This window comes from Bos taurus, chromosome 2 (assembly GCF_002263795.3).
Source record: "Bos taurus isolate L1 Dominette 01449 registration number 42190680 breed Hereford chromosome 2, ARS-UCD2.0, whole genome shotgun sequence".
Classification (NCBI taxonomy): Eukaryota; Metazoa; Chordata; class Mammalia; order Artiodactyla; family Bovidae; genus Bos; species Bos taurus.
The window spans coordinates 63,523,684-63,541,420 of record NC_037329.1 but is presented as its reverse complement, the minus strand read 5'-3'; the positions used below and the strand labels follow the sequence as shown (position 1 = coordinate 63,541,420).

General features: G+C 42.3%; 1 long non-coding RNA gene across 2 annotated transcripts in view; it reads right to left on the bottom strand.

Annotated features, from left to right (window-relative positions):
• Positions 1-9,337: 9,337 nt before the first annotated feature.
• Positions 9,338-17,737, bottom strand: part of LOC112442684 (uncharacterized) — a 42,927-nt gene continuing 34,527 nt past the window's right edge. For both annotated transcript variants that reach the window (XR_003030932.2, XR_003030933.2), the window contains one exon: positions 9,338-15,789. This is a non-coding gene — a long non-coding RNA (uncharacterized lncRNA). The remainder of the gene's footprint in view (positions 15,790-17,737) is intronic.

The window sequence follows — 17,737 nt, the reverse complement described above, 5'->3', positions numbered from 1 at the left end:
CCCACTCCCCTCCCCTACCAAGTCCACATGTCCATTCCCTACATTTGCATCTCTATTTCTGCCCTTCAAATAGGTTCATCTGTACCATTTTTCTAGATTCCACATACATCCATCAATATATGATACTTGTTTTTCACTTTCTGACATATTTCATTTGTATGACAGATTCTAGGTCCATCTGCATCTCTACAAATGACCCAGTTTCCTTCCTCTTTATAGCTGAGTAATATTCCATTGTAGATATGAACCACATCTTCTTTATCCATTTCTCTGTTGATGGACATTTAGGTTACTTCCAAGCCCTGGCTATTGTGAACAGTGCTGCAATGAACATTGGGGTGCATGTCAAGACTACAGATACTTCTAACCTAAGGGTGATGGTGTAGAAGTTATGAGATGTTGTTCAGTCACTCAGTGTGTCCAACTCTGTGACCCCATGGACTGCAGCATGCCAGCTTCCCTGTCCTTCACCATCTCCCAGAGCTTGCTTAAACTCATGTCCACTGAGTCAGTGATGTCATCCAACCATCCCATCCTCTATCATCCCCTTCTCCTTCTGCCTTCAATCTTTCCCAACATCAGGGTCTTTTCTAATGATTTGGCTCATCATATCAAGTGACCAAAGTATTGGAGCTTCAGCTTCAGCATAAGTCCTTCCAATGAATAATCAGGGTTGATTTCCTTTAGGATTTCACTGGTTTGATCTCCATGTAGTCCAAGGGACTCAGGAGAGTCTTGTCCAAAACCACAGTTCAAAAGCATCAATTCTTCGGTGCTCAGCCTTCTTTATGGTCCAACTCTCACATCCGTACTTGACTACAGGAAAAACCATAGCTTTGAATACACAGAACTTTGTCGGCAAAGTAATGTTTCTGCTTTTGGTCCGTCTAGTCAAGGCTATGGTTTTTCCAGTGGTCATGTATGGATGTGAGAGTTGGACTGTGAAGAAAGCTGAGCACCAAAGAATTGATGCTTTTGAACTGTGGTGTTGGAGAAGACTCTTGAGAGTCCCTTGGACTGCAAGGAGTTCCAATCAGTCCATTCTGAAGGAGATCAGCCCTGGGATTTCTTTGGAAGGAATGGTGCTAAAGCTGAAACTCCAGTACTTTGGCCACCTCATGCGAAGAGTTGACTCATTGGCAAAGACTCTGATGCTGGGAGGGATTGGGGGCAGGAGGAGAAGGGGACGACAGAGGATGAGATGGCTGGATGGCATCACTGACTCGATGGACGTGAGTCTGAGTGAACTCCGGGAGTAGGTGATGGACAGGGAGGCCTGGCGTGCTGCTATTCATGGGGTCGCAAAGAGTCGGACATGACTGAGCAACTGAACTGAACTGAACTGAACCGAGGTTGGTTATAGCTTTTCTTCCAAGAAGCAAGTGTCTTTTAATTTCATAGCTACAGTCACCATCTGCAGTGATTTTGGAGCCCAAGAAAATAAAGTATGTTACTGTTTCCATTGCTTCCCCATCTATTTGCCATGAAGTGATGGACTGGATGCCATGATCTTAGTTTTTGAATGTTGAGTTTTAAACCAGTTTTTTCACTCTCCTCTTTCACTTTCATCAAGAGGCTCTTTAGTTTCCTCTTCACTTTCTGCCATAAAGGTTGTGACATCTACATATCTGAGGTTATTAATATTTCCCCCGGCAATCTTGATTCCAGCCTGGCATTTCACATGATGTACATATGAGTTAAATAAGCAGGGTGACAACATATAGCCTTGATGTACTCCTTTCCCAATTTTGAACCTGTATGTTGTTCCATGTCCGGTTCTAATTATTGCTTCTTGACTTGCATACAGGTTTCTCAGGAGGCAGGTGAGATGGTCTGGTATTCCCATCTCTCTAAGAATTTTATACAGTTTGTTGTGTTCCACACAATCAAAGGCTTTAGCATAGCCAATGAAGCAGAAGTAGATGTTTTTCTGGAATTCTCTTGCTTTTCCTATGATACAACAGATGTGGGCAATTTGATCTCTGGTTCCTCTGTCTTTTCTAAATCCAGCTCAAACATCTGAAAGTTCTTGGTTCAGATACAGTTGAAGCCTAGCTTGGAGAATTTTGAGCATTACTTTGCTAGCATGTGAAATGAATGCAATTGTATGGTAGTTTGAACATTCTTTGGCACTGTCTCTCTTTGGGATTGGAATGAAAACTGACCTTTTTCAGTCCTGTGGTCACTGCTGAGCTTTCCAAATTTGCTCGCACATTGAGTGCAACACTTTAACAGCATCATCTGTTAGGATTTGAAATAGCTCAGCTGGAATTATACTATCTCCACTAGCTTTGCTTGTAGTGATTCTTCCTAAGGTTCACTTGACTTCGCACTCCAGGATGTCTGGCTGTAGGTGAGTGATAACACCATTGTGGTTATCTGGGTCATGATGATCCTTTTTGTACAGTTCTTCCATGTATTCTTGCCACCTTTTCTTAATATCTTCTGCTTCTGTTAGGAACATACCATTTCTGTCCTTTATTATGCCCAGCTTTTCATGAATTGTTCCCTTGGTATCTCTAATTTTCTTGAAAAAATCTCTAGTCTTTCCCATTCTAATATTTTCCTTTATTTCTTTGCATTGATCACTGAGGAAGGCTTTCTTATCTCTCCTTGCTATTCTTTGGAACTCTGCATTCAGATGGGTATATCTTTCCTTCTCTCCTTTGCCTTTTGAGTCTCTTTTCTCAGCTATTCCTAAGGCCTCCTCAGACAACCATTTTGCCTTTTTGCATTTCTTTTTTCCTGTCTTTGTTCGTTTGTTTTGTATTTTTTCTCTTTCTTTTTATTGGAGTATAGTTTTTTGGGTTTTTGTTTCTATTTATTTGGCTACATTGGGTCTTAGTTGCGATATGCAGGATCTTTTGTTTCAGCACACAGGCTCTCTAGTTGTGGCACCAGTTGCTCCATGGCATGTGAGATCTTAGTTTCCAAACCAGGGACTGAACTTGTTTCCCTTGCATTGCAAGGCAGATTCTTAACCACTGAAACACCAGGGAAGTCCCACAGAGGTTATGAGAGTTGCCCCAAATGTCCCTCCACTGCAAAGTTATTCCTTAAAGAATCTGCCACTCTTGACTAAAAATTCCATTCCCTGTAGCCCATAGTTGCCATTCATTTGTATCATCTTAATAGCTTTTAATACCTTGTTACAGATTAAAATCCACCATTCACAAGTAAAAGCAAGACCACTCAAGCATAAGAAGCTGGTGAGATTTATTTTAGACAAAGAGCAATGGCACCCCACTCCAGTACTCTTGCCTGGAAAATCCCATGGATGGAGGAGCCTGGTAGGCTGCAGTCCATGGGGTCGCTAAGAGTCGGACACGACTGATTGACTTCACTTTCACTTTTCACTTTCATGCATTGGAGAAGGAAATGGCAACCCACTCCAGTGTTCTTGCCTGGAGAATCCCAGGGACCGGGGAGCCTGGTGGGCTGCCGTCCATGGGATCGCACAGAGTTGGACACGACTGAAGTGACTTAGCAGCAGCAGCAGCAGCATTGAGATATATGTACTATCATGTGTATAACAACAGATAGCTCATGGGAAGTTGCTCCATAGAACAGGGAGCTCAGCTCAGTGCTCTGTGATGACCTAGAGAGGCAGAATGGGGCGGAGGTCCAAGAAGGAGGCGATATATATATACCTGTAGCTGATTGACTTTGTTGTACAGTGGGAACTAACACAACATTGTAAAGCAGTTATATTCTAATTTAAAATTTTTTAAGTTTGAAAAATAAAAGAAAAACTATACCCCAATAAAAAGAAAGAGGAAAATTACAAAAAAAAAAATGATGGGGGGAGTCCTGTGTGACCAAGGGCATCTAGAGCAGGCAGGTGGGCAGCAGCGGTGCCCCTAGCACTAGTGGCTGTAGCAGAGTGATGGTGATGCTCAAAGTGGGGCAGTAGCAGGGGATTCAGTCACTCAGGATTAGTGTAAGCACCCCAGTGCACATGGACTCAGCATAAGTGGCATGCGATATGAGTATAAAGATAGAACTTTTGCTTTAATTTTTATATATTCATTTACATGTACATTAGAAAAAATTATTGCCAGCTTAGCAAACCTGTCATTTCACAGGTATTAGCGCTTACAACAAAGCTAGTTTTATAAGGATGATTTGATTTCAAATTTATTTGAGGAAAAGATTAAGTTAAATTACAAAGGGTCCTGTGGGCATGGCAAAAATTGCGAAGGAGGCATCAAAATAAATGCAGTTTTGAAAACCCTGATCTAGACACTTGGCATGTTCTCAGGAAACATTGGAGTGAGAACCAAGCTCCAGCCTCTGCTCCAAGCACCACTCAGGTCAGGGGGCATCTGCCTTCAAGGAGTTCAGAGTCTAGGGGTGGTGAGGAAAGTGAAGCATTACAAAGGAATGTACCACGGCCTCCAAGACGCACCAAGGCTAGGGACCAACCCAGGGAAGTTTCCTGGAAGAGGAAACATGGCAACTAAGTCCAGGATCACTGGTAAGCATTGGGCAAGCATGGCACGAACATGGCATTCTAGGCAGAGAATATCAACAGCAAGCCTTGAGCATATGAAAGTACATTTTGCTTTCAGCCTCCTCTATCTCTGTGAGCCTCCACCTCCATGAAGAGTGGTCAGTGGGGGTGGCAGTTTGGAAGGAAGCCAAAAGTGGGAGTTGACTTGCCAACCCAGGGGACAAGGTCCAGCAGATATTGGCAGTCCATCAGGACCCTCTGTCAGCTGATCCGATTCTAGGTTCCCAGGCTGCTCTGGCCCCTGGATCTGGGCTGTGAGCTTCCCCAGGTGCTGACCTCTAGAGGCCTGACCCCACTTCTGCCTTCCAGCATGCTCCCCCCCAAATCATCAACTCCAGCATTCTCAATATCCCCCAGGCCCTACTTCTAGGCTGCTTGTGTGTTTGATTATTCAGTCGTTTGTTCTTGATCCCCAGCTATACCACAAAAGTGGATATCGTATTTATAAAAAGTTGTGATAGATATTAGCAATATCTTCATTTCAATGCCCTCCCCACTGCAGCTCAGAAATGAGGAGCCAGATCCCTTCCCTGAGCACCCCCTAAAACCAGACAAAACCCCACAGAGCTGAACAGACAGTGGTTGATGTTCCTTTTCCAAAACAAGGGCTCTTCATTTCAGAAATCCTGAAAACTTGCACAATTAAAAAGTGAAGTTAATTAGAACCCTTAAAATCCACCAGCAGCCACATTCAAAACAGCAGCCAAATGTAAAGCAGCAGTCCCCGCCACCACTGCCTCTGAAGACTCCACTGGGCACTGCCAGCTTCAGGAGATAGGCCCCAGACAGCACCCCGGAGGCCAATGAAGGACCACATGCAGCCTTGAGATGCTGTAGGAAACACGCGGCAGTTATGAGCTGACTCACTTGCCGTGATGTAATTGGATACCTTTAATGAGCACCCAAACACACTTTTTAAAAAATTTTACAATCATGCCTTTCTTAATGACCAATTTTCTAGATTTCTCTTTCCCCACCACTAAAAAAGGAAAAAAAGGAAAAACAAAGTAATCATGTAACAATAAAAAGTTCAGGGAGCTTATTCGAGGATCTTTGCATTTCTTCTGCTCCTTGAGAAAAGAAAGGAGCCTTGAGCTGTGCACAATAAATGCTTAATAAGTACAAATTTTATAAGGTTATGGATCCAAAGGATATAAAAACACAACATTTGACTCAATGCTAAGATGAGCATTTTGCCTATCGATGTTGTGAGGAGGCATTGAAAGGAAGGCATTGCTCATATTTGTCACAGCTTTTTATCAATATGATATTTGGCCTTGTTTTGTATCCTCTTTACCGCTTTTCAGAGTTTTCACATCCGTTTACCACTTAACAACCATGTGGTCAGAGACAGCAGGCAGTATTCCTTCCACTTCACAGATGAAGAAACCAAGTCCCAAAGGAGAGGCGGCATCATGGTCTCATAGTTTCTGAAATAGACATCCCGTTGCCATGACAGCTTCCTTCCTACACTTTCCTTCAAGTGCCTCTACCCCTGGTTCCCAATTGTGTGGAGACACAGCTTCATACTGATTCCCTAAATGGAAACCACCTGAAGAGAAGGGAATTTGAAAAAAAAATTACCTTGAATCTTGTTTCTAAAGAAAACCTATTTTACGAAAAGTCACTGAGCTCTCCACCAATCAACTCCATTTCAAATGAGTGCCCTATGTTTCTGAGAAGAGAGAGAGAGGTAGGATCAATGAGAGAGCTGAAAACCAACAGGAGCAATGCTCCTAATTCTACAGGTGAATCAGCACGCTTAGAGAAATATAATTTTCACCCTGATGTTGGAATCTACTGTGGATACTCAATAATTTAAACAGGTTCTCTTCCCATCTGTCTTCATCACTGAAGCTTCAGAGGTGCCCTATCTCTCCCCAACACACAAATTCGTCCCAAATGCCATTTTCACAGGCCTCACCAAGCCATGTCCCTCTCTTTCATTTTGAAATCCATTCATACTATGAAACCTCCCATCATAAGCCTCTTGCCTTCTTATTAGGTCAACAGGCAGCCTCCTAGCAGTTAAAGCATGCTATACCCTGCCCTAAACCAATTGATATTTGCTTTGTTTATCTCACAAAATGACTCTTCATAGATGCTAATGTTTTATTTCTCCCCTTACACTGAAAATTCTCAAAGGCAGAAATGAGAGATGCATTCTTTCTTTGTCTCCGCTTTCTCATTTCTCTGCTACCATATGTCTAATTCACTTCACAATACTATTGAAGCATTCTCTCATCTCTTTCTCTCAGTGTGATTATTTTCTTACCAAAACATAATTTTCCCTGGCCACTATCAAAAAATCACAATCCAATAAACGATTCCCCTGTGTTCAATGAGACATATGTAATTAAAGGTAGTATTAATAGTTTATACTTTGGGTTTTATAAATTACTTTCACATATATTCAAATTGCAGGCACTCTAACTAAAATGTTGTTTAGTTGCTAAGTTGTGTCTGACTCTTTTGCGACTCCATGTTCTGTAGCCAACCAGGCTCCTCTGTCCATGGGATTTCCCAGGCAAGACCACTGGAGTGGGTTGTCATTTCTTTCTCCAGGGGATTTTCTCGAACCAGGGATCAAACCAGATCTCCTGCATTGGCAGGCAGGTTCTTCATGCCTGAGCCACCGGGGAAGCCCTGTAGCTAAAAATGCCTGTATCCAAAAGGGCACTCATGAGGGAAAGTATCTTTAATTGCTTAATTCATTCCAGCTCTTTGGGTATTAATCTAATCCTCACTATTTTGTTGGTATCACTTAATATCCATCTTTAAAAGTAAATTCAAAGTTCCATTTGCACAGGTGGGAAGATTATATTTCAGGATTAAAGACGGGACAGGAAAGGTGGGCAAAGAAAGTGACTGCTGTTTCATTAAGAGAACTATTGCAGCAACTTTACCCTTTTCAGAGGAATTTCACCAATTTTCTGCTTGCTGGCTAATCATCTTACCAGGAATTAAGAAAACACAAAAAGAGATTTAAATTGTTCCATCCACCAACTGTTTCTAAAAGCTCTTAATTTAATCCTGGGAGGTACCTTTTCACACCAAGTAATCGTGTTGAGAAACTTCTTTGTATGTTTTGTGAACTGGTTTCATTTTTCTAAACCAATAAAGAAGACACTAAAACTACGGGCACAGTGCTATCTAGTGGTGGGAATGGATAGAAAGTGAAAGTGTTAGTTGCTCAGTTGTCTGGGACTCTGCAACCCCATGGATTGTAGCCTGCCAGGACATGACTGAAGTGACTTAGCAGCAGCAGCAGGCTCCTGTGTTCATGGAATTCTCCAGGGAAGAATACTGGAGTGGATTGCCTTCTCCAGAGGATCTTCCAGACCCAGGAATCGACCCAGGTCTCCCACATTGCAGACAAATTCTTAATCGTCTAAGCCTCCAGGGAAAGTGTTAGCGGAAATGTTAGTGGCTCAGTCGTGTCCAACTCTTTGCAACCTCATGGACTGTAGCCCTCCAGGTTCCTCTATCCGTGGAATTCTCCAAGCAAGGAAACTAGAGTGGGTTGCCATTCCCTTCTCCAGGGGATCTTCCTGACCCATGGATTGAACCCATGTCTCCTGCATTGGCAGACAGATTCTTTACCATCTGAGCTACCAGGGAAACCCCCAGGGAAGGAACTTTGAATCAGGTCACCTCACAAATGGCTTTTGAGACCAGTTCTATCTGCAGCTCAGCCAAGAAGCATAAAAATGTAACTGTTCTCTTCCATTAAGATGTACAATATTATTAGGACCTCTAATAAACAGAAAATTCTTAAAGACAAGAATCTCTCCTATTAACCCACCCACTATTAAGGTTTTCTCTCCATTAGAGATAAGTCCTAACAGTATAGGCTGGAAGTGGCTTAGAAATGGACAATTAAGAAAGGAGGAAGAAGAAACCAGGCCCTCACAATAAGGTATAGGAAATTTATGAACACGAAAACAATGTTAACTTGCTTAGTTCTTAGCAAACATGACTTCAGAGTGATGATGGTGATGATGGCAGTGATGGTGACGAAGGTGCTGGCTAATATTTATCGAACGCTAACCATGAGCCAAATCCGAAGTACCTCTAATAACTTACTAAATCCACCCAATGACCCTGGCCATCCCATTTCACTCTTGAGGAAACAGAGGCAGAGAGCAACGAAGTCATTTTTCCCGGAGCCACACAAAGAATAAGAGGCAGGTGTGGGATTTGAATGCAAGCAATTTAAATCCAGGGTACATGCCCTTATTAATGATGTTCAAGGAAAGTACTAATTTTCAAATTCAGGGAAAAGAATTACTTCCTAAAGTAACATGCCATCTTCAAAGTCACAACAGAAAGCCCAGCCAGCAGCAATCAAGGGCTACAGGGTACTTCTGGAGATTTTATTGTATCCCCCCACCCACCACACACACACACACACACACACACACACACACACACACACACACACACAGAGTCATGCTGTACCATGACCAATGGAGCTGACTTGATGCTGGCATCTGAGCTCATGGACTGATGCTGTTGGAAATGAAAGAGGTCTTGAAGGTGACTTTGGTATGATTTGATCTCCATTTTACAGATGACAAAACAAGAGATATGGCTATTTTTGCAAAACCAAATTTTTCAATATGTATTGAAGACTGATCACCTACAAGCTCTCCCAACAATCATTTGGTGGGGGAGGGCAGAGATGAACCAATCCTGACCTTTGCCATCAAGAAAAATGTGGTTCATTGGGAGAGAAGAGAGTTATTTTATATATATATATATATATATATGTTATTATATAATAGAATTGTTATATAATTATTAAATATTGTTATTAAACAGTGGAAACAGTGGCTGACTTTATTTTTGGGGGCTCCAAAATCACTGCAGATGGTGATTGCAGCCATGAAATTAAAAGATGCTTTCTCCTTGGAAGGAAAGTTATGACCAACCTAGATAGCATATTCAAAAGCAGAGACATTACTTTGCCTACAAAGGTCCGTCTAGTCAAGGCTATGGTTTTTCCAGTGGTCATGTATGGATGTGAGAGTTGGACTGTGAAGAAAGCTGAGCACCAAAGAATTGATGCTTTTGAACTGTGGTGTTGGAGAAGACTCTTGAGAATCCCTTGGACTGCAAGGAGATCCAACCAGTCTATCCTAAAGGAGATCAGTCCTGGGTGTTCATTGGAGGGACTGATGTTGAAGCTGAAACTCCAATATTTTGGCTACCTGGTGCGAAGAGCTGACTCATTTGAAAAGACCCTGATGTTGGGAAAAATTGAAGGCAGGAGGAGAAGGGGGTGACAGAGGATGAGATGGTTAGATGGTATCACTGATTCAATGGACATGAGTTTGGGTAAACTCCGGGGGTTGGTGATGGACAGGAAGGCCTGGCGTGCTGCAGTTCATGGGGTCGCAAAGAGTCAGACACAACTGAGCTACTGAACTGAACTGAAATAATGCTATAATGCATAGAAGGATATACAAAAGGCCATGTTAATAATAATAATTAATAATAATAACTACCAATGTTGAATGTTCACTCTATGCCAAGCATGTTACATACATTACAGCACTGATAAGGGTAAAAAACAATGGCATTATTATCATACCCATTTTGTAGATGAGCAAACAGTCTCAAAGAGGTTAAGTTGCTTCCATTCATCTATTGACAGGTAGCAAGAGGCAGAGGTACGATTTTTAACCTACCTCTAACCATCCAGCTGGGTGTCCTGGGTTGCTCAGCGGGAAAGAATCTACCTGCCAATGTAGGGGATGTGGGTTTGATCCCTGGGTCAGGAAAAGAGAATGGCAACCCACTCCAGTATTCTTGCCTGGGAAATCTCAAGGACAGAGAAGGCTGGCAGGCTACAGTCCATGGGAACTCAAAGAGTCAGACACGACTTAGTGACTAAATAACAACAACAAACCATCCAGCTATGTTGGATGTCAAGACTGATGTCTTCAACCCAATGAGAGAGGCATAGATTATAACAGGGAAATAAAGAGGAGATAACTATTAGCATTAGCTTGAGAGATCAGGGAAGGCTGCATAAGTGAGTGCACATGTAAGCTGGGCTGTTAATGGTAAATAAGATTTCAGACAGTGAAGGGGGCTCAATGTATTAGTATCCTGTGGCTGCAATAACAAATTAGCAAAAACTGGGTGGCTTAAGGTGGTGCTAGTGGTAAAGAACCCACCTGCCAATGCAGGAGACGCAAGAGATTCAGGTTGGATCCCCGGGCTGCAAAGATCCCCTGGAGAAGGAAATGGCTACCCACTCCAGTATTCTTGCCTGGAGAATCCCATGGCCTGAGGAGCCTGGCGGGCTACAGTCCATAGGGTCACCAAGATCAGACGTGACTGAAGCAACTTAGCATGGAATGGTGGCTTAAGACAATAGAAATTTACCTCTCATTGTCCCAGAGGCCAGAAGTCTGAAGTCAAGGTGTTAGCACAGCCCTACTCCCTCTGCAGTTCTTTGCCCTTTCCAGCTTCCAGTGACTGTCAGCTCCTCTGGACTTCTGGTCACATCACTTCAATATCTCCCTCTGTGCCTTCTCCCCTCCTGTTTGTCAAATCACCCTGGACTTAGCTTTAAAAAGGACACTTACTGGATTCAGGGCCCACCAGATAATACAGGATGATTTCTTCATCTCATGAGCATGAACTTAATTACGTCTGAGAAGTCTGTTCTCTAAAATTAGGTAGCATGTGCAGGTTCTAGGGATTAGGAGATGGACATATCTTTCCACCTCCCCCCGCCCAGGGTGAGGACACCATTCAGCCCACTATACAAAAGCAAACCCAAAGGATGCAAGAAAGCACAGGACAGGAACTGGGAACCAAAACCAATCTGATTGGATTTCTAGCACAACTTGGAGTCAGATACTGTCAGTCCTCTAATTTTGTTCCTCTCCTTCAATTTGATGTTAGTTTTGGGGGTATTTTATCAACAGATCTTTTTGGGATCTCATCATATAAACTTTAGAATCCCTGTGTTACTATCCACAAAATAACTTGCTGGACCTTTTATTGGGATTGCATTGCATCTATAGATCAAGCTGGGAAGAGCTGACATCTGGACTACAGGTAATCTTCCTATCCATGAACTGATTGGGTTACTGAAGGAGTAGGCAGACACAGGTGGCTCAGTGGTAAAGACTCTGCCTGCCAATACAAGAATCCCTCCAGTGTTCTTGCTTGGAGAATCCCATGGACAGAGGAGTCTGGTGGGCTACAGTCCATGGGGTTGCAAAGAGTAGGACAGAACTGAGCAACTAACAGTTTCACTTCACTTCACTAGGTTTAGCAACAAGCTATGTGCCTTGAGAAATACCCAAGAAAAGAATGTCATTCTTATCCTCAAAGTGTTTGTTTATAAACTAGTAACATAAGTAAAAGGAACTTACTTTCTATGAACACTAATAAGTCAGGTGGCATGACATTGGGTGTCTGGGCGTGGAACCTCAAAGCCCAGGGCTGTGTATCTCTCTACCACTCGCTGGCTGGGACTGGCCCCACCTTCCTTATTTAAAGCACAGAACTATTATGAATATGAATATGAATCCCTTCCTCATAGGAGACTTCTGAGGATGAAAGGCAATACTTATTCGTGTATTCAGCACAGTGGCTGGCATGGAATAAACTGCCCAAGAAAGCAGTGCTACTGTTGAAAATATAGGGGGGATTTATGTGAATCTGAGGGGCTTGGAGTAGTGGGGATCCCTGGCAGTGGGTTTGAGCTGTGCCCACAGATCGGTAGGCTTTGGACAAGGAAAGAAAAATGAAATGCTGCTTAGATTGGGACAACCTGGTTGAAGATGTAGAGCTGGGTCAGCAGAACATTGAACTGGGGCTGTGAAATACCCAGCTGTTTGCATAAAGGTTCCTGCGGGAATAGCCCCTGTGCACGCCTGCTCAGTCATGTCCAGCTCTTTCTGACTTCATGGACTGTGGCCCGCCAGGCTTCTCTGTCCATGGGATTTTTCAGGCAAGAATACTGGAATGTGTTGCCATTTTCTCCTCCAGGGGATCTTCCTGACCCAGGGATCAAAACTGCGTCTCTTGCATCTCCACTGGCAAGCAGATTCTTTGCCACTGCGCCACACCAAAGCAGAATTCTAAAGGGAGCCTGCTGTTGACATTACCTCCATGCCTCTGGCGGGCCCTCCCTCCATGTGCAATGCCTCAGAAGACTCCTGTTATGTCTCTCCACCACTGCCCTCCTTGCCCTGTCTCATGTTCAGTTTTCTTGGGACATTTTCATCTACTAGGAATGTTAAATCAACTCATTAAGTTATCCATGGCTAAAACAATATGGTAAATCAATTATATGTCAACAAATATTTTAAATATGCCAAATAAAAACTTTTAAAGATATTCTTGGCTAATCCATGTTTGTTTATACACACATATAACAACACACATTGTTGTTGTTATTGTTGTTGTTTAGTTGCTAAGTCTTACCTGACTCTTTAGGACCCCATGGACTGTAGCCTGCCAGGCTTCTCTGCTCATGGGATTTCTCAGGCAAGAATACTGGAGTGGATTCCCATTTCCTCCTCCAGGGGATCTTCTCAACCCAGGGATTGAACCTGTGTCTCCTGCACTGGTAGGCAGATTCTTTACCACAGAGCCACCAGGGAAACCCATACACAAATCCATACATAGACACAAATCACAGATCTATCTATCTATCTATATCTATATATATATATTTCACATATGCATTCAAAAACACACATATGTACACACACACATACATTCCCTTTTATGAAAGAATTTTTTTTTTTTTTTTTTTTGCTTTAAATCAAAAGTGTAGGTATAACTTCAGGTGTCTGAAAATCTATTTAACATTTGACTATATATATCTAAAATCACTTTAGTTACATCTCCAATAATCCAAGTGAGGATAAATTATTAACAGAGATATAAATCAGAGACCTTTTTTCCCACAAAATAGTCCCCTGAGGCTTTTCAAAAAGTCCCTGCTTAGTAAGAGACTTGAGTTCTGGTGTGAATCCTGCCTCTGGGAAGTGTTATGAAAATCCCTTGTCTCAGCATCCTTGCCTTTTTCTGTCCTCTCAGACTGGTGATGCCCTTCATGCTGGATATCTCAGTGTGCCCATCATATCTGTTCTCCACATCTCCACCATTTTCCCTGCTAAATGGTTTCCTTGCTCTCTGGCTTCTAGCTGGGTCTGGCTAATGGAAGCCATGGCAGGAGAGCAGAGCAGGAAGAGGGATAAAGATCAGGGTAACTCACTACTCCCCTGCTCTTGCCCATAAGAGTCACAGATCCCACCACCACCTACAGAGGGTAGCAACTTGGGGGGCCTTCTGTCTCTGAGCTCTGGTAGCTGCTGGTACCTCTCCTTCAGGCATTCTAGCCCCGGGTACTGTGATACCCACTATGGCTTTCCTACACCCAGCTCATACCTTTGAAAAACTCCCTTTATGAAACTCTCTTGGATTGCTGCCATTTTTCTTGCTGGGCCCTGATGTACACGCCATTCATTACTTGTCTGCTTACTGGCTTACTCCGCACTCAAGGGAAACTGCTCTGTGTAACCATCCATACCCCTAAAAGCCATGCATTGTCCTGTGTGCATTTTCTGCTCGCCCCAGCCACAGCTGACCAGACCAAGCCTGGTCACCCAACAGAAGATCCTATTGCAGGTTTGCAGGTTACCATATCTGAGTTCAACAGATGAACTCAGCTAAGCAGATTCTTCTCTTAGGAACTGAGAGACAGAGACAACAGGACAGCCACCAATGAGGATCAGGAGGCAAGCTTGGGGAAATATTTACGGCCATATGCAAATGTATGTTAGGAGGCAGCAATGCAAAGAAAGGAGAGAAATTAGCAAATGCACAGAGAGGCATAGATTAGCTGAGAGTGAAAGGGACTGCTCCCCAATCCTGCCTCAGATTCTTAATTTTCATGGCATTTCACCTTCATGAAGTCCAGCCAGAAACTGTTCCTGAACTTGAACTCCCATGAGACCAGCTCATCGGTACAAAGACACCCCTTTCTTTGAACTAACCTGAGTGTCTACTGTGTGTCAGGTACTGTACTAGGCACTGAAAATAGGGATGAACAAATCAGGCAATATCCCGGCCCATAGGAGGTTTATGTCTTGTGAGTTGTTGGTGATGAAATAGTGTGGGACAAGGCAGTCGGTTCCTGAATGAAAAAATGTTTTTTTCTCTTTGCTCAAAGGATGCTTTGGACTCATGGATGAGGAAAATGAGACCTAAAATACTTATGGAAAGATGCACTTATTCTAAGATGTGACATCAGATCACAGATAACCTGCTGCTCAAGTCCATGAGGTTTCCAGTCCATCAGACTGTCTCCCAATAACTCTAAATTTTGTTTCTAGTTTTATTATTATTTCTTTATCATCACCAGCTCACCCAAAGATGATCTGTAGCAATAAAACCTCAGCAATGACTCTCCCTCTGTTCTCAGGGCTTCTGATGCCCAGGGACAATTCTCTGCTGCTGAACATCCTTATCACAGAGATAAACCTGGTTAAGTTGGATGACTTTCCTATTTCTGTTCACATCCACTGTCTGATGATGTTTCAAAAATAAAAACTCAGGCAATCAATAGTTATATTGTGGCAGTATCAGTTCTGGCTGAAAGGTCTGTATTTTTGGATGTAAAAGTATTTCAAGGGGCAGTGAATATTTTGAACACTCTGGGAAACTGGGGAAGAGTTTCAGGTAACAAATGGCTATTCAGGAACTGAGTATAAAGTCCTGATAGATGGCTTAAGTTTGGTGCCCAATAAAGATAAAGGAATAAAAGAAAAACCTTTAGCTTGCATTAGGCTTTAGGGTGGGCTGGCTAGTAAAGCTTAACTGAGGCACAGCGAGCTGTACAAAAAGGGGTACATTATACAATAGAAGCTTGAGTGAATAGGCATCACCAATAAAGCAAGAAAGAGAAATTAAAGTAAATTTTGTACTGACAGACTTCGTGATTTACAAGCTTTTGACTTTTCTCTGAAATGAAATTGCAAGTTTGATTCTTGTTTTTGCTCTTTGGCTTTAAGCACATGTCCATCACTTTTATTAAATATGAGCATCTCTTCCTCTGTCATGATTCCAGTTTCCAATATTGGAATCTCCTCCATTGCTTGACATTCATTTCACTCTGTGTTTCTTTTTAATTAATTATTTTCTACTTAATAAAAATCCTTTCTCACTTGCTAAAGCATCATGTAGAAGACATGTATTATGTATAAAATGTGGTTCTGCTGAAACTTTTCATCTTTGACCTGAAATGAGAATAAAAACAGGTTCACTGAATACAGGGGAATATTACATTCACAGAGAAGTTCTTAGATACTCAACACAAAATCGACTTAATAAAATGAACTGTGGTTGGTAAGAAGTCACTTAAATAATGCATAAAATGAAAGAAAAAACTTAAATGTATAATAAAGATGACTGTATTGTCAAAATTAAGCTAGGCTAAATATTGAATAATAACAATAGCAGCAAATACTATGTACCATGGCACAATTTTAAGCACTTCATGTACATATTTTTTAATTCCCTTTTTTTTTGTAATTGAGGCATAGTTGTACAATTTTATATGTTACAGATGTGCAATATAGTAATAACAATTTTTAGGATTATAGTCCATTTATAGTTGTTACAAAATATGGTCTATATTCCCCATGTTGTACAATACATCCTTGTAGCACATTTTATATCTAATAGTTTGTACCAATTATTCCCCTACCTCTGTGTTGCCCCTCCTCCCTTTTTTTCCCCACTGGTAAACACTTGTTTGTTCTCTGAATCTGTGAGTCAGCTTCTTTGTTATATTCAAAGTAGTTTTTAGATTCCACTGAGTGACTTCACTTTCACTTTTCACTTTCCTGCATTGGAGAAGGAAATGGCAACCCACTCCTTGCCTGGAGTGGGTTCTTGCCTGGAGAATCCCAGGGATGGGGGAGCCTGGTGGCTGCCGTCTATGGGGTCACACAGAGTTGGACAAGACTAAAGGGATTTAGCAGCAGCAGCAGCAGAAGTGATATCAGACAGCATCTGTCTTTCTCTGTCTGACTTATTTCACTAAGCATAATGCCCCCCAAGTCCATCCATGTTTCTGAAAATAGCAAAATTTCATTATTTTTTATGGTCAAATAGTACTCCATTGTGTGTGTGTGTGTGTGTGTACACATATATACATACCCCATCTTCTTAATCCAGTCATATGTTGATGGATACTTAGGTTGCTTACATATTTTGGCAATTACAAATAATGCTTCTGTGCACATCAGGGTGCATGTATCTTTTAAAATCAGTGTTTTTGTCTAAGTCCTTCATGTATGTTAAAAAGCACTAGCACTTTAGACATATATGTACGGTCATATATATGGACTTCTCTGGTGGCTCAGATGGTAAAGCATCTGCCTACAATGCGGGAGACCTGGGTTCGATCCCTCAGTTGGGAAGATCCCCTGGAGAAGGAAATTGCAACGCAGTCCAGTACTCTTGCCTGGAAAATTCCATGGACAGAGGAACCTGGTAGGTTACAGTCCATGGGGTCCCAAAGAGTCGGACACGACTGAGTGACTTCACTTCACTTCACTTCATATATGAACTAATTTAATCATTACAAAAACCTTTGTGGTTGGTACTACTATTATCTCAATTTTACAGATGGAGAAACTGAGGCATAGTGAGGTTGAGTAACTTGCTCATGATCTCACAGATTGTGTGTCAGAGCTGGTATTTAAACCCAAGCAATCTGACTTCAGGAACCATGCTCCTGATTGCATTAAATCAGTCATTAAATATTTCAGGACTGTTTCATGAGTCCTGCGTTTTCAGTACCACCTAGGCTATATTAGTCAGTTTTCACTTCAGAAACAGACACCTCCCACTTACTAGCAGCTTACTGTGTTGAATGTTTATTTCTTGCTCATGTTACTTAAGGGCTGTGGGTTGACTACAACTCTGATTGACTCTGCTGGGCTTGCCTTAGCTCCACTTAGCTCAGCCATGTGTATCTCCTCCCTGTAGGACCAAGATGAATGAGGAGCTCCTCCTGGGACATGCAGTGGGCAGGAATTGCAAAGCAGTAGAGGGAGGCTAAGCAGAACACACATTTACTGACTCTGCTTGAACATAGCAAATGTCCAGTCTACTTATCCCACTGGCCAAGGTAAGTCATGTGACCAAGCCCAAAGTAAATTAGGCAAGGCTTTCTAC